Source organism: Mustela nigripes, chromosome 2 (assembly GCF_022355385.1).
Source record: "Mustela nigripes isolate SB6536 chromosome 2, MUSNIG.SB6536, whole genome shotgun sequence".
NCBI lineage: Eukaryota > Metazoa > Chordata > Mammalia > Carnivora > Mustelidae > Mustela > Mustela nigripes.
Genome location: NC_081558.1, coordinates 18,946,732 through 18,968,485, shown reverse-complemented (window position 1 = coordinate 18,968,485; position 21,754 = coordinate 18,946,732). Strand labels below are relative to the sequence as shown.

The window sequence follows — 21,754 nt, the reverse complement described above, 5'->3', positions numbered from 1 at the left end:
TGGGTGGCTCTGTGAGTTAAAGCCTCTGCCTTCGGCTCGGGTCATGATCCCAGTGTCCTGGGATCGAGCCCCACATCGGGCTCTCTGCTCAGTGGGGAGCCTGCTTCCTCCTCTCTCTCTGCCTGCTTGTGATCTCTGTCTGTCAAATAAATAAATAAAATCTTTAAAAAAAAAAAAAAATATGGTGATAAGAGAGATTATAAAAACAAAACAAGGGGCACCTGGGTGGCTCAGTGGGTTAAAGCCTCTGCCTTCCGCTCGGGTCATGATCCCAGGGTCCTGGGATTGAGCCCCATGCCAGGCTCCTCTGCTCAGTAGGGAGCCTGCTCCCCCCCCACCCTCTCTGTCTACTTGTGAGCTCTCTTGTCAAATAAATAAATAAAATCTTTAAAAAAAATTAAAACTGATGTACCATCAGATTAGTGAAAAATTAAAAAAAAAAAAAAAAAACAACCTAAAGCCCAAAGATGTTAATAGCAACATTACCTATTACAATCAAAGTAAGAAACAATAATCTAAGAACTAGGGACAGGTTAACCATTAGAAATGTCACATCTCTAGAAAACAGCTCATGCGATAATGCTAGGAGAAAAGCAGGATGAAAATGAAATCTATCCTCTAACCTAAACTCAGTAAAAGGGCTGCCCAAGGTCTACTGGAGGATGGCCGGGTCTCAGAGGATAATGACTATTCCTAGGGAGAACTAGGGATTAAGGGGATGGGTGGAAGAAAGCTTTCCCCTATATAATCCTTTTGAACTTTCTGAGTTCTTACCATGTGTTGGTATTTCCTATTTTTTTTTAAATATTTTATTTATTTATTTATTTGACAGAGAGAGAGAGAGAGAGAGAGATCACCAGTAGGCAGAGAGGCAGGCAGAGAGAGATGGAGCAGAGAGCCCAATGCAGAGCTCGATCCCAGGACCCTGATATCACAACCTGAGCTGAAGGCAGAGGCCTAACCCAGGTGCCCTGGTATTTCCTATTTAAAGAAAGACTGGGGCACCCAGCTGGCTTAGTCGGAAGAGCATGGGACTCTTGATCTTGGGGTTGTGAGTTCAAGCCCTACATGGGGTACAGAGATTACTTAAACAAATAAAACTTTAAAAAAAGACTAAAATTGGGAGACAAAGGATTTTTCTTGTCTACTTTTTATTTTCCAAATTTCTTTAAAGATTTATTTATTTATTTCAGAGAGAGCGAGCGGGGAGGACCAGAAGGGAAGGGAGAGAGACCAGCAGACTCCATGCCATGCACGGAGCCCAAAGCAGGGCTCAATCTCAAGACACTGAGATCATGACCTGAGCCAAAACCAAGAATTTAACCAAGTGAGCCACCAAGGCACCTCTCCAAATTTCTTATTTTAAATATATGCATTACTTTTTTTTTTATTTAATTTTATCTATTTATTTGACAGAGAGAGATCACAAGCAGGCAGAGAGAAGGGGGAAGCAGGCTCCCCACTGAGCAAAGAGCCCGATTTGGGGCTCGATCCCAGAACCCTAAGATCATGACCAGAACCAAAGGCATAGGCTTAACCCACTGAGCCACCCAGGTGTCCCAAATATATGCATTACTTGAAGCAGCTTTTTCCCCACTCAAGTGTTTTAAAATTCCATAATCATTTTAACAAGTATGGAAGTATCCATCATTTTTCTTTTGCAGAAATCTCTGAAATTTTTAAGTACCTTACCTCACCTTCTAGTGCTAGACTGCTTTAAAAGCCTTATCTTCCTGAAGAGCAGAGGCCCTGCAGGAAAAGAAGGATCCAACATTGATGAATGCCCACAACCAAAATAGAATTACACCAAAGGAAGTGGAGAATGCCACTCAGTCTCCTGTTCACCCCACCAATCAGTCACCCTTCTTTGTCAAAGACTGACAAAGGAAACTAAATGTTTTCTGTAGAATTAATCCAGGATCAAAAATTATAAACAATTTCAAAGATAAAAAATAATTCTAATAGGGGCACCTTGCTGGCTCAGTCAGTAGAGCATGAGACTTTTGATCTCAGGGTCATGAGTTCAAGCCCTCTTGGGCACAGAGATTACTTAATAAAAAATATTAATTAAAAAAAAAAAAAAAACAGGGGCGCCTGGGTGGCTCAGTGGGTTAAAGCCTCTGCTCAGGTCATGATCCCAGAGTCCTGCGATTGAGCCCCATGTCGGGCTCTCTGCTCAGCAGGGAACCTTCTTCCCCCACCTCTCTCTGCCTACCTCTCTGCCTACTTGTGATCTCTCTCTCTGTCAAATAAGTCTTTTAAAAAATTTTTTAAAAATTAAAAAACAACTCTGCGGTGCCTGGGGCGCTTAGTAGGTTAAGCGCCTACCTTCAGCTCCTGTCATGACCCCAGGGTGCTGGGATCCAGCTCTGCATCAGGCTCCCTGCTCAAAGGGGTGCCCTCTCCTGCTCCCCCTGCTTGTGCTTGCTCTCTCACTCTCTGTCAAATAAATAAATAAAATCTTTTAATATATAAATGAATAAAAATTTTAAAATTCCAATATCTAAAACTTAAGACAGTGATATTTTAACCTCAATGCTATTAAATGCACACCATGATGTGTAGCACAAAGACATTCAGTCATAAAAGTGATTTTTTTGTATTCAGCTGATTGTTCCCACTAGAAGACTACTTTTAGGGGTGCCTGGGTGGCTCAGTGGGTTAAGCCTCTGCCTTTGGCTCAGATCATGACCCCAGGGTCCTGGGATCGAGCCCCGAATCAGGCTCTCTGCTCAGCAGGGAGCCTGCTTCCTCCTCCCTCTGCCTGCCTGCCTCTCTGCCTACCTGTGATCTCTCTCTGTCAAATAAATAAATAAACTCTAAAAAAAGAAGAAGAAGAAGAAGATTACTTTTAAAATAGTTTAAAAAAATTTTTTTAAATAAATAAAATGTAAGTATAAATTGGGGTGCCTGCCTGGCTTAGTCAATACAGCAGGGGGCTCCTGATCTCAGGGTTGTAATTTCAAACCCCAGGTTGGCTGTAGAGATTGCTTAAGTAAATAAACTTATTTTAAAAAAAAAAAATTTTTTTTAAATAAAAGTACAAATTAAGCAAGCATACCGCTGAAGTTTCATTCAGATTTACTTCACTCCCACAGAGAACTCAGAACAGGTTCACCAACTTAAATACCTTCAGTTTATGATACTGCTCCACGGCGTCCCATCGTCCATCTCCCTACCCTGGACCCAGTGCAAAGCTAAGAAAATGCTTAGCAATCAAACCCAAGAAATAGGAAAATAGGAAACCCTATTCATTAAAGCTAAATTAAGCCCTCTGGCTGGTGTAATTTTGTAAACTACTCTAAAATCCTATTTATAGAAATTGCTATCTGAGCAGTATTACTGACTAATGATCAGAGTGAAACAGGACATCAAAAGGCAAAGCAGGTTATGTGACTCATAGGAAGACTGCTTTCAAGTAGTACCCAAAGGCATGGACACAGAAAAACCTACTGGGAAATGACCAGATTAATCACATTTATATTCAAAACCACCATTACCTTACTCCAGGCCTGGAGTGTCCATACAGGAAAAGCAGAAAAAGATGGGGGCTGAAGAACCAACAGCACAGTAACACTAGCAAAGACACGAAACACTCTTTAATGGGGGAGGAGGAAGAAAACTTATTCCAGAAAATGATGGAGAAATCCTTGACCAATACACAAGACACACTGAAGAACACATTACCTGAATTTATTCTCACTTTGAGTACCCTTGAGGTTAAATACTCTCTAGTCCCCATGTGGACCCCTTCAATGTTCAAACCAGCATTTACTTCTCTGATACTCTGGAAGCCTCCAGCCCCCAAAGAGTCACACTCCACAGTGGCTCCAATCTAAACAACACACCCAGAGAACCTGGATATTGAATCAAACTTTTCATCACTGACTTCCTGTATAGGCTAGAAAAAAAAACCTCATAAGGCAGGGCGCCTGGGTGGTTCAGTCCTTTGAGCGTCCAACATTTTGGTTTCCACTTTCGGTTTTAGGTCATGATCTCTGGGTCTTAAGATTGTCTTCTCCACCCTCCTACCTCTGCCCCTCCCCCTCTGCTGTTCACACAGTATCGCTTGCTCTCTCAAATAAATCAATCTTTGGGGGGGGGGAGCTCACAAGGCCTCACTCTTATTCTTGCCCATCCACTAAATGGATCTAGCACCACTTGCCATTCCACTAGGCTGGTTGTACACCCCTTATCAAGAAGAGTATGACCAGGGACGCCTGGGTGGCTCAGTTGGTTAAGCGGCTGCCTTCGGCTCAGGTTGTGATCCCGGCGTCCTGGGATCGAGTCCCACGTCGGGATCCTTGCTCTGCGGGGAGCCTGCTTCTCCCTCTGACTCTGCCTGCCACTCTGTCTGCCTGTGCTTGCTGTCTCTCTCTCTGACAAATAAATAAATAAAAAATCTTTAAAAAAAAAAAAAAAAAAGAAGAGTATGACCAAAATAAAAACTCAAAAAGGCAAGCGAGGTAAAGCAGGTCCAACTTCACACTATCATGGTCCACCTTTAGTATTCTGCATGGGTCAAGCCGGCAAACTAATGACAATTCTTTCAATGAATCCACTTGAAAGCCACACCATCCTTGCTATGATTCTGAGTCTCCCAAACTGCAGACATTTTATATATACATATGTGTGTGTATGCGCACATATGCACACACACACTTAAACACAATTTTTTTTTAAACAGGCTCCATGCCCAGCATGAAGCTCAACATGGGTCTTGAACTCACCACCCTGAGATCAAGACCTGAGCTGAAGTCAAGAGTCAGACACTTCAGAATATAAAATCAAGGGCACCTGGGTGGCTCAGTGGGTTAAGCCTCTGTCTTTGGCTCAGGTCATGATCTCAGGGTCAGGGATCGAGCCCCACATCGGGCTTTCTGCTCAGCAGGGAGCCTGCCTCCCCCTCTATCTCTGCCTGCTGCTCTGCCTATGATCTCTCTCTCTCTGTGTCACATAAATAAATAAAAGCTTAAAAAAAAAAAAGGAATATAAAAATCAATGCACAGAAATCAATTGCATTTCTACATACCAACAGCAAGACAGAAGAAAGAGAAACTAAGGAGTTTACAAATGCACCCAAAACCATAAGATACCCAGGAATAAACCTAACCAAAGAGGCAAAAAATCTGTACTCAGAAAACTATGAAGTACTCATGAAAGAAACAGAGAGACACAAAGAAATGGAAAAATGTTCCATGCTCATGGATTAGAAGAACAAATATTGTGAAAATGTCTATGCTACCTAAAGCAATCTACACATTTAATGCAATCCCCATCAAAATACCATCCATTTTTTTCAAGGAAATGGAACAAATAGTCCTAAAATTTATATGGAACCAGAGAAGACCCCAAATAGCCAGAGGAATGTTGAAAAAGAAAGCCAAAGTTGGTGGCATCACAATTCCAGACTTCAAGCTCTATTACAAAGCTGTAATCATCAAGACAGTATGGTATTGGCACAAAAACAGACAACTAGATCAATGGAACAGGATAGAGAGTCCAGAAATAGACCCTCAACTCTATGGTCAATTAATCTTCGACAAAGCAGGAAAGAATGTCCAATGGAAAAAAGACAGTCTCTTCAACAAATGGTTTTGGGGAAATTGGATTGCTGCATCCAGAAGAATGAAACTGGACCATTTCCTTATACCACACACAAAAATAAGACTCAAAATGGATGAAAAACCTCAATGTGAGCCAGGAATCCATCAAAATCCTTGAGGAGAACACAGGCAGCAACCTCTTAGACCTCAGCCACAGCAACTTTTTCTTAGACACATCACCAAAGGCAAGGGAAGCAAGGGCAAAAATGAACTATTGGGACTTCATCAAGATCAAAAGCTTTTGCACAGCAAAGGAAACAGGCAACAAAACCAAAAGACAACCGACAGAATGGGAGAAGATACTCGTAAACGACATATCAAAGGGCTAGTATCCAAAATCTATAAAGAACTTATCAAACTCAACACCCAAAGAACAAATAATCCAATCAAGAAATGGGCAGAGGGGGGCACCTGGGTGGCTCAGCAGGTTAAAGCCTCTACCTGCAGCTCAGGTCATGATCCCAGGGTCCTGGGATCGAGCCCCACATCCCGCTCTCTGCTCAGCAGGGAGCCTGCTTCCCTCCTCTCTCTCTGCCTGCCTCTCTGTCTACTTGTGATCTCCCTCTCTGTCAAATAAATTAATTAAAAAAAAAAAAAAGAAAGAAAGAAAGAAATGGGCAGAGGGGGGCGCCTGGGTGGCTCAGAGGGTTAGGCCTCTGCCTTCAGCTTGGGTCATTATCTCAGGGTCCTGTGATCGAGCCCCGCATCAGGCTCTCTGCTCAGCAGTGAGCCTGCTTCCCCCTCTCTCTGCCTGCCTCTAAGCCTACTTGTGATCAATCTCTCTCTCTCTGTCAAATAAATAAATAAAATCTAAAAAAAAAAAAAAAGAAAAAAAGAAATGGGCAGAGGACATGAACAGACACTTCTGCAAAGACGACATTCAGATGGCCAACAGACACATGAAAAAGTGCTCCACATTACCTGGCATCAGGGAAATACAAATCAAAACCATAATGAAGTACCACCTCACACCAGTCAGAATGGCTAAAATTAACAAGTCAGGAAAAGACAGATGATGGCGAGGACACGGACAAAGGGGAACCCTCCCACACTGTTGGTGGGAATGCAAGCTGGTGCAGCCACTCTGGAAAACAGTATGGCGGTTCCTCAAAAAGTTGAAAATAGAGCTACCCTACAACCCAGCAATTGCACTACTGGGTATTTACCCTAAAGAATCAAATGTAGTGATCCAAAGGGGCACATGCACCCGAATGTTTATAGCAGCAATGTCCACAATAGTCTAACTATGGAAAGAACCTAGGTGTCCCTCAACAGATGAATGAATAAAGATGTGGTGTGTGTATACACACACACACACACAATGGATTATGCAGCCATCAAAAGAAATGAAATCTTGGCATTTGCAACTACGTGGATGGAACTAGAGGGTATGCTGAGCAAAGTAAGTCAATCAGAGAAAGACAATTATCATATGATATCATATCATATGAGGAATCTGAGAGGCAGGGTGGAAGGTTTGGGGGGTAGGAAAGGAAAAAAATGAAACAAAACGGGATCCAGAGGGAGGCAAACCATGAGCGACTCTTTAATCTCACAAAACAAACTGAGGGTTGCTGGAGGGGTGAAGAGGTAGGGATAGGGTGGTTGGGTTATGGACACTGGGGAGGGTATGTGATATGGTGAGTGCTATGAAATGTGTAAGCCTGACAATTCACAGACCTGTACCCCTGGGGCAAATAATACATTATATATTAATAAAAAAAATTTTTTAAAAAAGGTCAGACACTTAAGCAAGTGAGCCACCCAGGCATCCCCAATTTTTTTAATTCATTTTTTTTTTTATTAAGTAGGCCCCACGCCCAGCATGGAGCTCAATGCAGGACTGGAACTCATGACCCTGAGATCTAAACTGCAAACATTTTAAAACATACTAGTTCTCTATCCACCAAGTGGGTCAACAAATCATGGCTTCTCCTCCCTGAGTAAATCCCTTTCTTGCCATCTCTTTCAACCACCCTTTCTACTTCCTTCTTTATACCTTTACCTTCTACCTCCTTCAACTGCACTCCTGCAAGACTCAAAACTAGGGCACAAGCACTATCCCACTCAGAACTTCCAGGGTCACCCCACTGGCCCAGCTCAGCCTTCAGGTCAGATTTTTGCCCCACTTTCCCCAAGGGACACTTCCTTTGGCTTTACTCCTTGGTCCTCAGGCATGGGCTGATCTTTCGCTCCTCCACCTTCTTCGGGTCACCCAAGGACAGCCTGCCTGCCACAGACTAAGCCTTCCCCCCCCCATTTTGCTGTCTAGGTGCCCCATTTATTCCAAGTCTCTCAAGTCCTCACCAGTATTTGGCTGATGCTGTCTTATATTCCACTGCCACCTCCTGTCCCTTCTATTCAATGGTAGATCCCTGATGATACCAGCACCATTCAGGTGCCTAATGTCTGCTGAACAGTCTCATTTTGAACTTTCCTTTTCTCTCCTCACTCACCTGTTGAACAATGTCCTTGTTTAGATCACCTACCTCCTTACTAGACCACAGCAGTAACCAACTTGCCTCCAGTCCAGTCTCCATTCTCATAATAGGGGCTTTTTTAAAAAATATTTTTTTTTAAGATTTTATTTATTTATTTGACAGACAGAGATCACAAGTAGGCAGAGAGGCAGGCAGAGAGAGAGGAGGAAGCAGGTTCCCTGCTGAGCAGAGAGCCCGATGTGGGGCTCGATCCCAGGACTCCGGGATCACGACCTGAGCCAAAGGCGGAGGCCTCAACCCACTGAGCCATCCAGGCGTCCCCTAAAAATATTTTTTAATGTTTTTAAATAAACCCTATGATATGCCCAGCATGGGGATCGAACACACAACCTCAAAAGCAAGAGTCCCACATTCCACTGACTGAGCAAGAGGCACCCCAAGGTCACTTCTTAAAACCACCACAGCTGGGTGCCTGGGTGGCTCAGTTGGTTAATCGACTGCTTTCAGCCCAAGTCATGATCCTGGAGTGACGGGATCAAGTCACAGATTGGTGGGGGGTTGGGGGGGGAGAGTCCCTGCTCAGCAGGGAGTCTGCTACTCCCTCTGACCCTCTCCCCTCTCATGCTCTCTTTCTCAAATAAATAAAATCTTAAAAAAAAAAAAAAAAAACCACCACAGCTGTGCTCCAAGTTCCTTCTGGTTCCAACCCAACCTTCGAGAACATATAGAAAAGGTGCCCAGTCTTCTCTTTCAACCCTTGCCTCTGCTCACTTCTTTTCCTTCCAGAGTTGAGACCTTCCTGCCATCAACTCCTTCACCAATCAAACCACTACCCTTTCCTGAAGGTACAGCTCAACTGAAGTCCCACCCTAAAGCCTGCCCTCCGTAGCCTAGGACCCAGGCTCCTCAGCTTACTTCAGCATTGTGCCCAGAGCACCAGTAGAGGTCCCAAGAAGGGTCAGACAAACCCTAGTTTCTGAGAATGGTCCCTCACAGCATGTTCCTGGAATTCTTTTTTTTTTTTTTTTAAAGATTTTATTTATTTATTTGACAGAGAGAAATTACAAGTACACTGAGAGGCAGGCAGAGAGAGAGAGGAGGAAGCAGGCTCCCTGCTGAGCAGAGAGCCCGATGTGGGACTCGATCCCAGGACCCTGAGATCATGACCTGAGCCGAAGGCAGCGGCTTAACCCACTGAGCCACCCAGGCGCCCCTGTTCCTGGAATTCTTCGTGGAGTCCCTGATCACTTCTCCCATACTGCCCTGGCACTGTACCCACCACCAAACACCTGGGCTTGGCCTTCACCAGAGAAGCACCCAACCAAGGCTACCATCATCAGTCTGATGCAACACAAACTCAGGTGGGCACAGTCAAATGTTCAACCTGTATTCAAAGCCGGACTCTGCCACATGATGACAAGTTGTGTGACCTTGGGAACATTCCCTCATCTAGGACTCTGCTTCTTCAGTCAATATAAAGGATTCTCATAACCATTAGCAATAGCGCACACAGAACAGAAACAGAAAGCCCATGACTGTGGCTGACACAGTCTATCACATCTCTGACCTAGAAAGCAAGAAAGGCCAGAACAACTGTAAGGTAAAGGATTGTACATACTCTCGTCTGCATCAAGAATGAACACACCTGTTAAAAAAAAAAGAACACACCCCTACTCTGAGACCAGTACAACAGCCCTGCCCAACAGGAAATGCAATGCCTCAAGTTCGAGAGATAGGATTTTTAACAATCATATGCCACCTGGAGTCCAAGTGGCTCCAGGATCCCCCGCTTACCACACCATTCTCAGTGTTTTAACAGACACCAGCGAACTCACACAAGATAGAGTTAAATCCTTGGTCATGTTACTCTTCTGACCCACACATTCCTGAATACAGACTTCTTCTCCTTGTCCCCAACCTCCCCCCACACAACCCCAGCTTGACATTCCCTCTGCTCAACCTCTTCAGACTCTCAGCTGGCTCCTCCTCCCACCTTAGCTCTCCTCTACTGGCAGACCTCACAGCTGGAGGTCCTGAACCCCTCCCCGACACCACCTATGTGGTCACCAGCATCTTTCTAAACACCACCATCCTTCTAAACACAGGTCTGGACCATGCTACTCCAGTAATTGAAAAGCCTTCTCAGACTTCTGCACCCTGAGAAAGTCTGAACTCCCCAGCACAATGGGCCTAGAGAAAGGCCTAGAAAGGCCTAGGGATCCTACTGGCCAAGCTGGAGGACTCACAGGTGCTATTTTAGGAGCTCGTGTACGTGTGATTCCCTGCATCCAGACCTTGCTGCCCCCCCCCCCCCCAAACTAATTCTTGCTGGCCCTGCAAGCCTCAGCTTAGGAATTCCCTTTCCTCAGGCTCCCAAAGCACCATGTGAGCACACTTACTGGGCAGATACTATCAATCACAGGTTCCCTAATTCCCACTGTCCCTGAAACTTCCTTAAGGGCAGAACCAGCCTCTTTTACACAAGTCCCCTGAACCTACCACAAAATTAGGCAAGTAGGCAAATATTCATTAAATGAATGAATGTACTTTGTCAAATCAACTTTTCCAAAACAGTAAAGACTTGCTCTCTTCCTCTTTCAACCAAGGCTCCTATCAACAAGAGCTTTCATGTTCCAGCTGGGTGGTTGTTGCCCGTACAGTACTGCTTACTCTTCCTTTCATACAGTATCCCACAGGCTTTGAACAGGCTCACACTATGCACCTTCATCTTTCCTCAAATCTGCTTTCTCCAAGAAATGGCTCCTCAGCCTCCTTTAAACATGCAGACCATGAGCTCTTATTCCTTGGCTCCACAGCAAACAAAGTTCAATTCAACTTCTCTGGAGTCCAAATAGAGATCTGTATGCCTCCAAGGTTGAATCTTTTTAAAAACAGGGACATTCCAAAATTATCATGTCTCTAAACACTCACCATAGAACAACCTGATAAAGTTACAGTATCCCATCTACAGCAGACTCAAAAACACCTGGTAGCAAATCCAACTCTTTATCTGGGCTCATGTCCTATAAACACTACCCTCCCTGAGCTGAGTCTGGGTTCCATGCCAGGAATCGCTTCTCCTCGCTTATTTAGGGAAATAGCAGGCCCGGCTCTTAAGTTAGAACTTCAGGCTATCAACGTGCTGTCCCAGGCTCTAGCTTCCACCAAGGCTTAAAAACTTCATGCTCATCATTAAAACTAATTCTGAAGTCAGTTTACAAACCTAAGAGCCTCACATGCCATAGAGATTAAAATATGCATTTCTAATAAGCACTTAAGTTTGTATGAAATTAACTTGGAATTTTTGGCAGGATTCTAAGCAGAGAGAGCATTTTCTCTAGAGACACTTTACAAATACACCAGCCGGTGAATCCGGTTTTCCAAACACCAAGTAAAAAGGTGAAAAGGCAGGAGGCTTCCAAAGAAGCTCGAGTTGGGGGGGTGGGAGGGTGACCCCAAGGCTCTCTGAGCAGCTCAGGTCCCAGCGGCTGCGGCGCCCTTCCCCGCCTCCTGCGGGGGGTCAGTGCCCCATCCTCCGGCTTCTGTCCAACTGGGCCGCGCGACGACCCTCTTTGCAAGCCCAGCGGGAGGCCCCAAGGCCGTACACGCCTGTGGCCAGAGCGCAGGCCCCGCGTTCCCCGGAGCGCGGGCCGGGCTGAGGCCTGGCCCATCGCCGCGGCGCGGAGCCCGGGCCCGGCCGCGGAACGCCCTAAGCCTTTGCCTGAGGGGCCGCGAGGAGGGGGGCAGCTCTCCCCGGGCCGTGCCGCTGCCTCACCCGCAAGGACGTCCGCAACCGTGTCCCCATCCCGGGCCAAACCGCGAGCAGCAGCAGGTGTTCCTCGGGAGGCTCGGCCGGCCACGGGGATGGGGGCCTGGGCTGCTAGGCTCGGCGGCAGGGGACCGGCGGCGCACTCACCGAGCGCCGGCGGGCGGGCCGCGGCAGGTGCTTGCTCCTCCCGGCCGCAAGACGCCACGCCGCCGCCACCGCTCCCCGGGGACTCGGCGCCAAGCTGCCGTCGCCGCCGTCGCCGCCGCCGCCGCCGCCACCTAGCCTGAGGACCGCGAGCGCCGCACCGCAGCCTCCGCGCGAGCACGTACCGGGCGGTGAGAGGGCGCCGAGCGCGAGGGCGGGGCGCGCGGCCGGAGCCTAGCAACCGCCTGACACGCGAGTGCCGCAGCCAATCCCGCCGCCAGCTCCGCGCGGCACCGACCAGCAGTCCGCGCGACGCCCGCTTCTGCCTGCGTCCGCCGCCCCGCAGCGCGCCGCACCCGCGCGCAGGCCCCGCCTCCACCCGCGCCGCTTTGCTCATTGGCCCGCCACGCCCCCGCCCGAAAGACACGCCCCTCCCTGGAAGCCCCGCCCCACGGAGGCCGGGTCCGTCCCCCCGGACACGCCCCGGCCGGTACGGGTTGCCCCCAGTCCTCTGGCCTGGCGGTGGGGGAGGGGCACCCCGCCCAACCTCAGGCCTTCCGGCTGTGAGACTCGTCCAACCCACCCAGGGTGGTCGGGCTCGGGAACTAGTTCTGCCACAGAAGGCCACCTATCGTTTGGATCTCCTGATTTCTTTCGAATGCAAATCAAGCGGTATTTCTAAGCCTTGAAAACGGTCAGGAAGGGTCCTCTAAATCGCTACACGGATCGGGAAACTGAGGCGAGGGCCGGAGGAGCGGGAAGCTGGCCTCTCTCCAAAGGCCTAGCCCCTAGCAGGCGAGGTCGTCCGGGAAGCGCCTCAGGCCTGACCCTGTCCCCTTCCCCTGCCCCCAACTCCGGAATCCGATGCCTCCTCTGGCGCCAGAAATAGCTCTGACCCGCTGGCGCTGGTCACTCACTACTTGTAGCCTGCATTCTTTCAGGGGGTGGGGGAGTAAGGAGCGGAGGTTACTGCTAAGGTCCTTCTCCCTTCAAGGGGAGGGTCCTAAAGGGGCTCTCGCTCGTCGCAGGGCTTACCTATGGCCTCCAACCCCAAATGCCCCAGAGACCTGAAAAATCACTGGGTGGATCTGGGGATGGGATCCATGATGGACTCTGTTCACTTTCGCTCCCAAATCCTGCTCAGGATGTGTCCATTCCCTCCTGGGCCTGTGTCCAGGTTGGAATTCCAACCCAGAACCTTTGTCAGAGAGCACATTCTGAACACAGAGCTGGCTGCTACCTGCTGGGCTGTCCTCCCTGAATCCATACAGGTGTGAGTCTCCCCTGCTTGCTTTCTCCCCATTCCTTAAGGAGTGTCCTGGAGAAACAAATTTCAGAGAGCCAGAAGGAAAGTCATCTTCCAAATGCACATAGCTGTTTGTGACTTTTTTTTTTTTTAAGATTTTTAAAATATATTTGACAGAAAGAGAGAGAAAGCACAAGAAAGGGGAGTGGGAAGAGGGAGAAGCAGACTGCCTGCTGAGCAGAAAGCCCCAGGAGGAGCTCTGTACTAGGGCCCTGGGATCATGACCTGAGCCAAAGGCAGACACTTAACCAACTGAGCCACCCAGGTGCCCCTTGATTTTATTTATTTATTTATTTATTTATTTATTTATTTATTTATTTTAAGTAAGCGCTACATCCAACATGGAGCTCGAACTCACAAGCCTGGAGTCAGGAGGCTCATGCTCTTCCAACTTCGCCAATCAGATGCCCCTTGATTTTTTTATACTTAAATGCATAGGCTCCAAACTTCATTCACACAGACTAGAAAAGGAACTGAAATCCAGGGAAAAGGCCTCAAACCATCTTTCAGATGTTAAAACTAAAAAAATTATTAGTCTCTCAAATCCAAATTTAAAATCCTGCTGCTTTGAAAAGGCTAAGAATGTGAAAACTTACTTGGGTTTCTAAATAAAATATATTCTCTCATTCACTTCTTTACTAAGTTTCCTTACACATCCCACCCCCAACCCAACATACACCAGGCACTGCTTTGCGACCCCTAGGTTCTGCGGGGTATGTTAGTGCCTGACTGTATAGTTATATACATATGTTTTTCCAAAACAAAAGATATCAGTGGGTACTGGCCTCCTAAAGTACTTCCCTCCTACCATCTGCACAGAAGCTGCTGGCCACTTCTAATCCTCACTGATCATCCATGGATCCCAGAGTAACTTCCCTTCTTCCTTTTTAGCACTGGTCTTCCTAGATGAAGCACCAGGCCTCATTCTGGCCTCCAGAGTCCCAGTGCCCCATGCTTAAGCAGCCCCCAGATTTCTGACCAAGGAAGGGGCCTCAACTGGTTGGTACCAGAAGGTGGGATAGTCCTGGAAGGAAGGAACAACAACCAGAGTGTGCCTGAAGCCCTTACAGCCAAATCCTTTCCAGTCCTTGCTTCTCTAGGTTTGGGGTTACTTTGGAGGCTCTGTGGCCCCCAGGCTGGCCCTAATATTCTCCCCCCTCCCTACCCCTTCACTCCTGGCAGATCTCACATGTTTTCTTCCCCCCAGCCCAGAATGGCTCTAACCTCCGGATGTCATAACAGGCTTTTTTCATTTTTGTTTGGAGTTGGAGTTCTCTCCATCCTCCCTATTCCAGGCCCTAGAAGGATGAAGGCCTGGCTGGCCAGAACTGACCAGCCTTCTGGGGCCTAATTAGCCCCAGCTGGAACCCAAGCAGCTCCCACAGAGCCCATAGGTAAGTAAAGAGGGAGGTGGACAGCCAATTTCATGGGCCCCTAAGTTAACCAGGGGCCATAAAGGGAAAGGCCTGTTATTCTCTATAGTCCTGGAAGTCAAAGCCTTTCTCCTCCCACTGCATAACCCAACCTAGTGCTCAGCACGAGGTCCCCAATGACTCACCCTTGGGGGCTATTCTAGAATCCCAGGAGGGCCTAGGCCACCTGGGATGGTGATCACAGCCAGTTGGAGGGAATAGCCAAAAGTGAGGCCCAGGAAAACACCCAAGAGGCCCATATGGTATGGGCTGGGGGAGAAACTAAGAATAGGACTCTTTAGGGGCGCCTGGGTGGCTCAGTGGGTTAAAGCCTCTGCTTTCGGCTTGGGTCATGATCCCAGGGTTCTGGGATCGAGCCCCGCATCGGGCTCTCTGCTCAGCAGGGAGCCTGCTTTCCTTCCTCTCTCTCTGCCTGCCTCTCTGTCTACCTGTGATCTCTGTCTGTCAAATAAATTAAAAAAAAAAAAAAAAAGAATAGGACTCTTTAGACCTACAGCCTTCAACTCTCCAGGCCCTTCAGCCTCCAAAGCTTCCTCCACTTAAACCCCAAGCCAGAGGCTCCAGAACAATGATCTGATCTGGGTTTGTCTCCCCCCACTGGAGCATGAGCCTTTGAGGCCAGAGACCAGTCTGTTTGACCCCATATTACAACCACCACCTAACTGCCTGCACATCGTAGAGGCTCCATTTCTGTTTGAGAAGGAAAGAATGAGATGTTGCCTGCCTCACTTCCTGGTTGGTAGTCACCACAAATGTCCCAAGCCCTGTGCAAAGCCGAAGGCAAATGCCTCAGTGTTTACCTAGGGCTAAAGCCTTGGTTCCAGCTCAGATAAAATCCAGCAGATACCAACATGGACCAAACTTTCCTCTGGCTCTAGGATTGATTCCAGGACTTTTTCTCTGGCATATTCCCAACAAATTGAAGGCTAAGGGCTGGTGCCCAGCTTCAGACTCTTCCAAGGGAAAGGAGGTTCCTGCCACTGCTGCTCCCCCGGGCCCAAGGAAGAGGGGCAAGGGGCAGGGCTAGCTGAGGATGGAGGCTTCTGACCCAAATGCCCAAGCAGGGCCAGCCAAGTCAGGGCAAGGGAGGGGTCCCTTTTGTCTGGATTTAACAGAAGGAGGATTGTCTGGTAGCTCTGGCAGAAAGAAAGGGCTGATAAGTTCATCCGGAAGAAACTGCCAGTAGGCGTGTTTGCGGGTCACCACCAGCCTTCCCAGAAGCCAATTCCTTCTCTTGCGGGGCCCTCCACTCCTGTACTTCCACTAGACCCCTTTCTACATGTCTGGCACAGGCCCTTCCTCCAGTCAGCCAGCAGGTTCCACACCTGTCTATCTACAGGTATCCAATCCCCTGGGGACAGAAACCCCACAGCAAGAATAAGTGTTGAGTGAATGAATAAAAATCACCTCTTCCCCTTGGGTGGACACTAATGTCTCGGCCACATTCCACTCCCTGCTAGCTCTGAGATAATACAGTCCTCCAAGGCTGACTTTGGGCGACGGCTCCTAAAACACAGAGTTTACGGCCTTGAACACTGGACTAAACACCAGATTATGTCTGGTCTCGGCCAGGCAGCCGGTGAAAGCAAGTAAACCGAGGGTCCTGTTTGTTCATTCTCTTCAGTCACTGACCAGCCAGCCCCAACCCAGCAGTGGGAGAAGTTACCTATACCGTTCTGGTTCAACCAGATTGGCAGTCCCTCTCTGCTCTCAGTCACGTGTCTGGTCTGGCTCGGGGATCCGCCACTGACTTCTCTAGGACAGAAACACCTCTTCCTCTCAGAGCGGGCCTAAGATCTGGGCCTGTTTGTTTCATCAGCCTGGGTTCCCCTTAGCGTCCTTTAGTCAAGAGACATAAATGGGTTTCCCAACAATCACTGATTCTCATTCTGTTATCATGGCTGTTGGGTAAGCCCTTGGAACACTAGAATGTGTTGGACCCAAACCGACAGTCTTAATCCTAGGCTGAGTGCTGACAGAAACAGGCAGGGCCTCTAGGAGCCCTCACCTGTGGTCTGATACTCCCCAACATTTCTGGGAGCCAATTTGAGGGAAGCTACTAAAAGGACAAAGAGTGAATATTAGCCCCTCAGCCAAGCTTCCCATTGTGTCCACATGAAGAATAAGTCCCCGCTGGGACCAAGAGCCAAGTTCACTTTGTGATCGTTCATAAGCTGTTTGCCTTCCCTGAACCTCTTGGTCAACCCATCATCAAGTGATGTGTGTGGGCTTCAGACCTGCCTGCTCACGGAGAGTGACAGGAAGACCACTTTATGTGGCTGAGTCCGGACCAGGATGAAACACCCACCACACGTTGTCAGTCCACAGATATTTACCGAGTCTGTTGTGCGCTGGGAACACAGGGAGGGACGAAAGGAACAAGCACTGCTGTTGTGGAGCCCAAATTCAAGTGTAACCAGATAGAGACTAAATAAGTAAGTCAACCACGGGCTGGGATTAGTAGGGAGTAAGTCAGTGCCCTCAATCAGGGGATGCGAGGGCAGGACAGGGGCTGCTCTGTGGTTCAGTTCATCACGGAAGTAAGTCCTGCAGGAGGTGAAGGATGGAACCCTGGGGTTTTCAAGGGAAGGAATAGCACAAGCCTAGGGAATGGCCGTGGTAAAACAGAGGAAGGAGTGGGCAGGCAGATCTGAGGAACCCCCGAGTTAACCATGGCCTGAGCAGTGAATGGAGGAGTGAACAAAGGACAAAACAACTAGTGTGACAATAGGCGCCAGAGCTGGATTTAACCGGACTGGGGGGCTTTGCCAGGAGCACAGGATCCCAAGAGCAAGGGGCATGGAAGCTGAAGGGTGCGAGCAACCAGGAGGGGAGTGGGAATGGTGCCCTAGGGCCTCCTGGAAGGAATGTGGTGGGGTGAGGAATGAGAGGGCAGCAGCCTGGCCCCAGCCCTGGAGCTCCCCTGCCTCTGGTAGGTGGGGAAAGAGAGGTGAGAGAGCAAGCAGGGGTAGGGACAGAGATGGGGTCTTGTGTGGGAGGGACAGCAAGCCCCACAGAAGTCAAGTCAGAACAAGCATTTAGAGACAACATTTCGCAGTTTCTTTGCCTCCACCTTCCCCTGGAATGCAGAGAAGTGGCTCCCCTCCTCCCAGCTCCAGAGGAAGAAGGAGATGGGGAGGGAATATCCATTCCCTTGGGCTGGGGCAGCTCCTAGTAGGTTTTACAGGTTGGGGTTTAGGAAAGACCCTGCAGAACCCACCAGAGAACAGAGCACCTACCGCCAACTCCTGGCTGGAAGGAAGTCCATGGGCTGGGCCAAGGTGGAGGTGGGAGAGAGTAGGGGGATAGTGGTAAGTGTGGAGGAGGTGGAGGATCCTGCCTAAGACAGGGTCCAGGGCAGTCCCCTACCCAACTCCCCTGAGGCTGCTGCCAGACACAGGTGCAAAGAAGGCAGGTAGGGTGACAGGTAGGGTGTCATCTGGCAGGCAAGGGAGGCCTTGGTCAGCTGATCCATCCATCTCCCTCCTGCTTACTGCTCAAGGCCAGTGACCTTCAAAGGTCCCTCCCTGCAGTTGCCATTTACCCAAGCTGGACTGAGGTCCTGGCTGGGGTCACCCATGAATGAGCAGGAGAGGGTCTATGTCCATCAGTAGGCTGAAACTGACAAGGGACCCCAGAGACCAGGAAGACCTGGAATGGGAAGCACTGGAGGTTGGGTACAGTATGGGCCCTTGAGGTAAGAGAGACCCCAGCTCGAAGCCAGGGCTCTGAACTTCTGGGTGTGGGCATGGCTGGCAGCAAGCATGGTGATGGCTCCATGCAGAGGCATTGACATGTCCCATACCAAAAGATGATGGGTAGAGAGTTTTTCCAGAAAAGGTGAAAACATTTCCTTCCTTCCTTCCTTTATTTTTTTAAGAAACGTTTCAACTCTGCCTCCCCCAGCCCCAGCCCCGTGTTCCCGGGCACATAAGTGAATGTGGCAGCTGGCATAATACAAAGGTGGGGACATGGGGGTGGAGGGAAGGCTGCTTCTGAAAGGGATATCCTGGACCTCAGAGCCAGGGCCCAGCAGCTGCTCGTTTCATGTTGGAGGGGCCCCAGAAAGAAGGCTGGCCTCAACTGACCCCCTATCTTCCTTCTGCCAGAAACTTCCTTGTATCCTGCTTCCTGGGACCCTCAGTGATTAATTCAATGTCAGCAGCCCTGCTGAGGTAAACAGAAAACTGGGCCTCTTTTCAGGCTTCTTTGCTGCACCCACAAATAATAGGACCAAGCTCACCCCCACTGAGTCCCCTCAGATCACAGGAGGCAGGGCCTGAGGGTGCCCCAGGCTTCCTTGCACTTCAGGTGGGTGGGTACTAGTGGGAAGTCCAGGGTTGAGGCCCTGAAGGCTTGGTGCACACAAGCAGGGGCCCTGGCTCCTGCCTCTGACTGAATGGGCACTTGGGCAAACCCCTTTCCCTCTCCAGACGCTTTCCCTTTCTGACCCTTGTGGGCCAAAGTTTTACAAAAGGCCCGTAGTTGTTTCCTCTCCTTCCTAGAAGGGCCTGAACACAAGTGCATATGAGGAGCTGAGGAGGAGAAGAGAGGGAAAAAGCAACCCAGGGACTTGTGTGGGCTGGGGCTCCAGAGGGGTCCCACGGGAGACAATGCACCCCTTGGAGAAGGATGGACTTCGGGAGAACCTCTGGAAGGGGTTTGGAGAGCACTTGGCTTCCTCCCTAGCTCCCTTCTCTACCCTAGCATTTCCTTCCCTGAGGAATTCCAGTTGCATTGAAAGGCAAGGGGGCAAGCAGATGCTCCCCTTCCCCTCTTCCCACCCACCCCCCCAACTCTTCACTGGCTGTCATTCTCCATTCCCACGGCCCAGCAACCAGGGAGCTTCCTCACCTGTCGCTGCCCCGCCTGCCTCCCTCTTCCGGGCCCGCAGCTGTTCCCTGACAGCTGGACCGCTGTGAGGCTCTGCCTCAGGCTGAACTGCCAGGACTTTTTCCCCCCCGCCTGTCTTGATGGCCCCAAGGCCCACCCACAACCCTGCCTTTCAAATGTCCCTGACCCTTGGTCCTGGAGACCCACCACAGCTGTGGGCCACCTGCACCTTTGCAAGAAGCAACAGCTGCCTTTTCTCTCAGGCTCCTCCAGGGCCAAGGTCCCCTTGCCTCCTGTCAGCCTGAGGGTGAGGTGCCTGCCCCCTATCCCGCATATCTCCCTTGACTTCTCGGGCCTTGGTCTTCTGAGGATCTTCTCCCATAAAACAATGAGAGGGGGCTTCGGGGAAGAAGGACTGTGGGGCCCTGTCCTCTGCTGGAGGCCGCCTTCACACTACCCACTGAGCCGGTCCTCATGTGGGAGCAGCCAGAGCCGACTTACAGACCAACCTACCTGTCCTACTCGGGACGCTGCCTGACTTCCTACTGCTGGAGGACACGGACTTTCCCCCTCCCCTAACATCCCCTTCCCCTGCCCAGCTTGACCGCTCCCATATAATACCTTACCTCCCACCTCTCCACCCTGTATCCTCCCCATACATCTCCACTTCTGCTTCTCTCAATACCTATTGCCAGTTCTTTTGCACCCCAGTTTTTATTTTTATTTCTTAAGTAAGCTCTATGTCCAGGGGTGCCTGGCTGGCTCAGTCAGTAGAACTGGGGACTCTTGATCTCAAGGTGGCAAGTTCACGCCCCACACTGGGCATAGAACCTACCTTTTGGGGTAATATTTATTTATTTAAGTAATCTTTGCACCCAACGTGGGCTGTGAACTCACCACCCTGAGATCAAGAGTCCCCAGCCAAGCACCCCATACCCCAGTTTTTCCTTTGCGCGTGACCCGGGTGACAGGGAACCTCTTTCAGTTGCTACAAAAACGCCAGTCATCTGCCAGCTCCTCTGGAGCCCTCCCACATGCAACCCTTCTGCCCACAGCATTCTTTTTCCACTTAGCCTACCTCATTCCTACTCACTGCGGTCTCAGTTTCTGGCCTGGGCAGGTGTCCCTGCTCTGGATCCCTGATGAGCACCCCATATTATTATGTCAGATTTAAAATTTATCCCTAGGGACACCTGGGTGGCTCAGTTGGTTAAGCTGCTGCCTTCAGCTCAGGTCATGATCCCAGCATCCTGGGATCGAGTCCCACATCGGGCTCCTTGCTCCGCAGGGAGCCTGCTTCTCCCTCTGACTCTGCCTTCCACTCTGTCTGCCTGTGCTCGCTCTCGCTCGCTCTCTCTCTGACAAATAAATAAATTAAAAAAAAAATTCTTTAAAATTTATCCCTAGCACAGACTGGACGATCTGTGTCAGTCTACACGCCCCCCCCCCCCCCCACCAACAACAACCCCTCCATCCCAGGAACCTCTCCAACTTGAGGCAGGGCCTGGCATTTAAAATGTACCTAATAACATTGGAATGAATGAATGAACATTTGATTGGAAATGAAGTCTCCTGGAGCCTTCTGGAGAAACTTCCCCATGAGTCCAATTGGCATTTCACTGCCCAAACTCCAGAAGCCAACCACCTTCAGGATTTCCAGCCACCTGCAGAACAAATTTAAGCCTCACCCTATACCACTGAGGGCTGTCGGGACCTGCCCTAGGCTAGTCAAAACCCACCAGTCTCAACCCTTCTCTCCAACTCCCTGCAGAATAACACCTGTAAGGGTCCCTCTTCTTCCACCTACCCAAATCCTGCTTATCCTACTCAAGAACAACACCCACAAGCCTTCCTAGCATCTGACTTCCCATCATCTCTAGGAGACCCCAAGCTACTAGAGGGCAAAGACAGCCCTTGATAATAACATCTACCTTCACTGGGTTCTTTTCTTACCCTTGGACACACAAAATTTCTCCATGCCCCCAGACAACGTTGCATGGCAGTTATTGGTCCCATGTTGCAGATGAGGAAACTGAGGCCCAAGATTTAAGTCACTTACCAAAGATTATGTAACACAGGAAGTGGCCAAGCTGTGGCTCTGTGTTCACTTTTACAGCCTTCACTGTGCCTGCCCCCAGGGTAAGGGACTCCACTGGCACTTGCTGAATGAGGGAACAAATAGATACAGTTACATCGAAACTTCAAGTAGCAGGACACAGGAG

At 49.4% G+C, this 21,754-nt stretch overlaps 1 protein-coding gene across 3 annotated transcripts in view; it reads right to left on the bottom strand.

The window, feature by feature from the left end:
• The window catches only part of DAG1 (dystroglycan 1), a 70,916-nt gene extending 58,617 nt beyond the window's left edge, over positions 1–12,299 (bottom strand). Inside the window, exon 1 of one of the 3 annotated variants that reach the window (XM_059389735.1) lies at positions 12,146–12,299. The gene's annotated coding sequence lies outside the window, so the exon portion shown is untranslated. Of the gene's footprint in view, positions 1–11,822; positions 11,844–11,963; positions 12,121–12,145 lie in introns of those variants that run through there. The other 2 variants (XM_059389734.1, XM_059389737.1) reach the window with 2 other exon arrangements.
• Between the last annotated feature and the right edge of the window lie 9,455 nt (positions 12,300–21,754).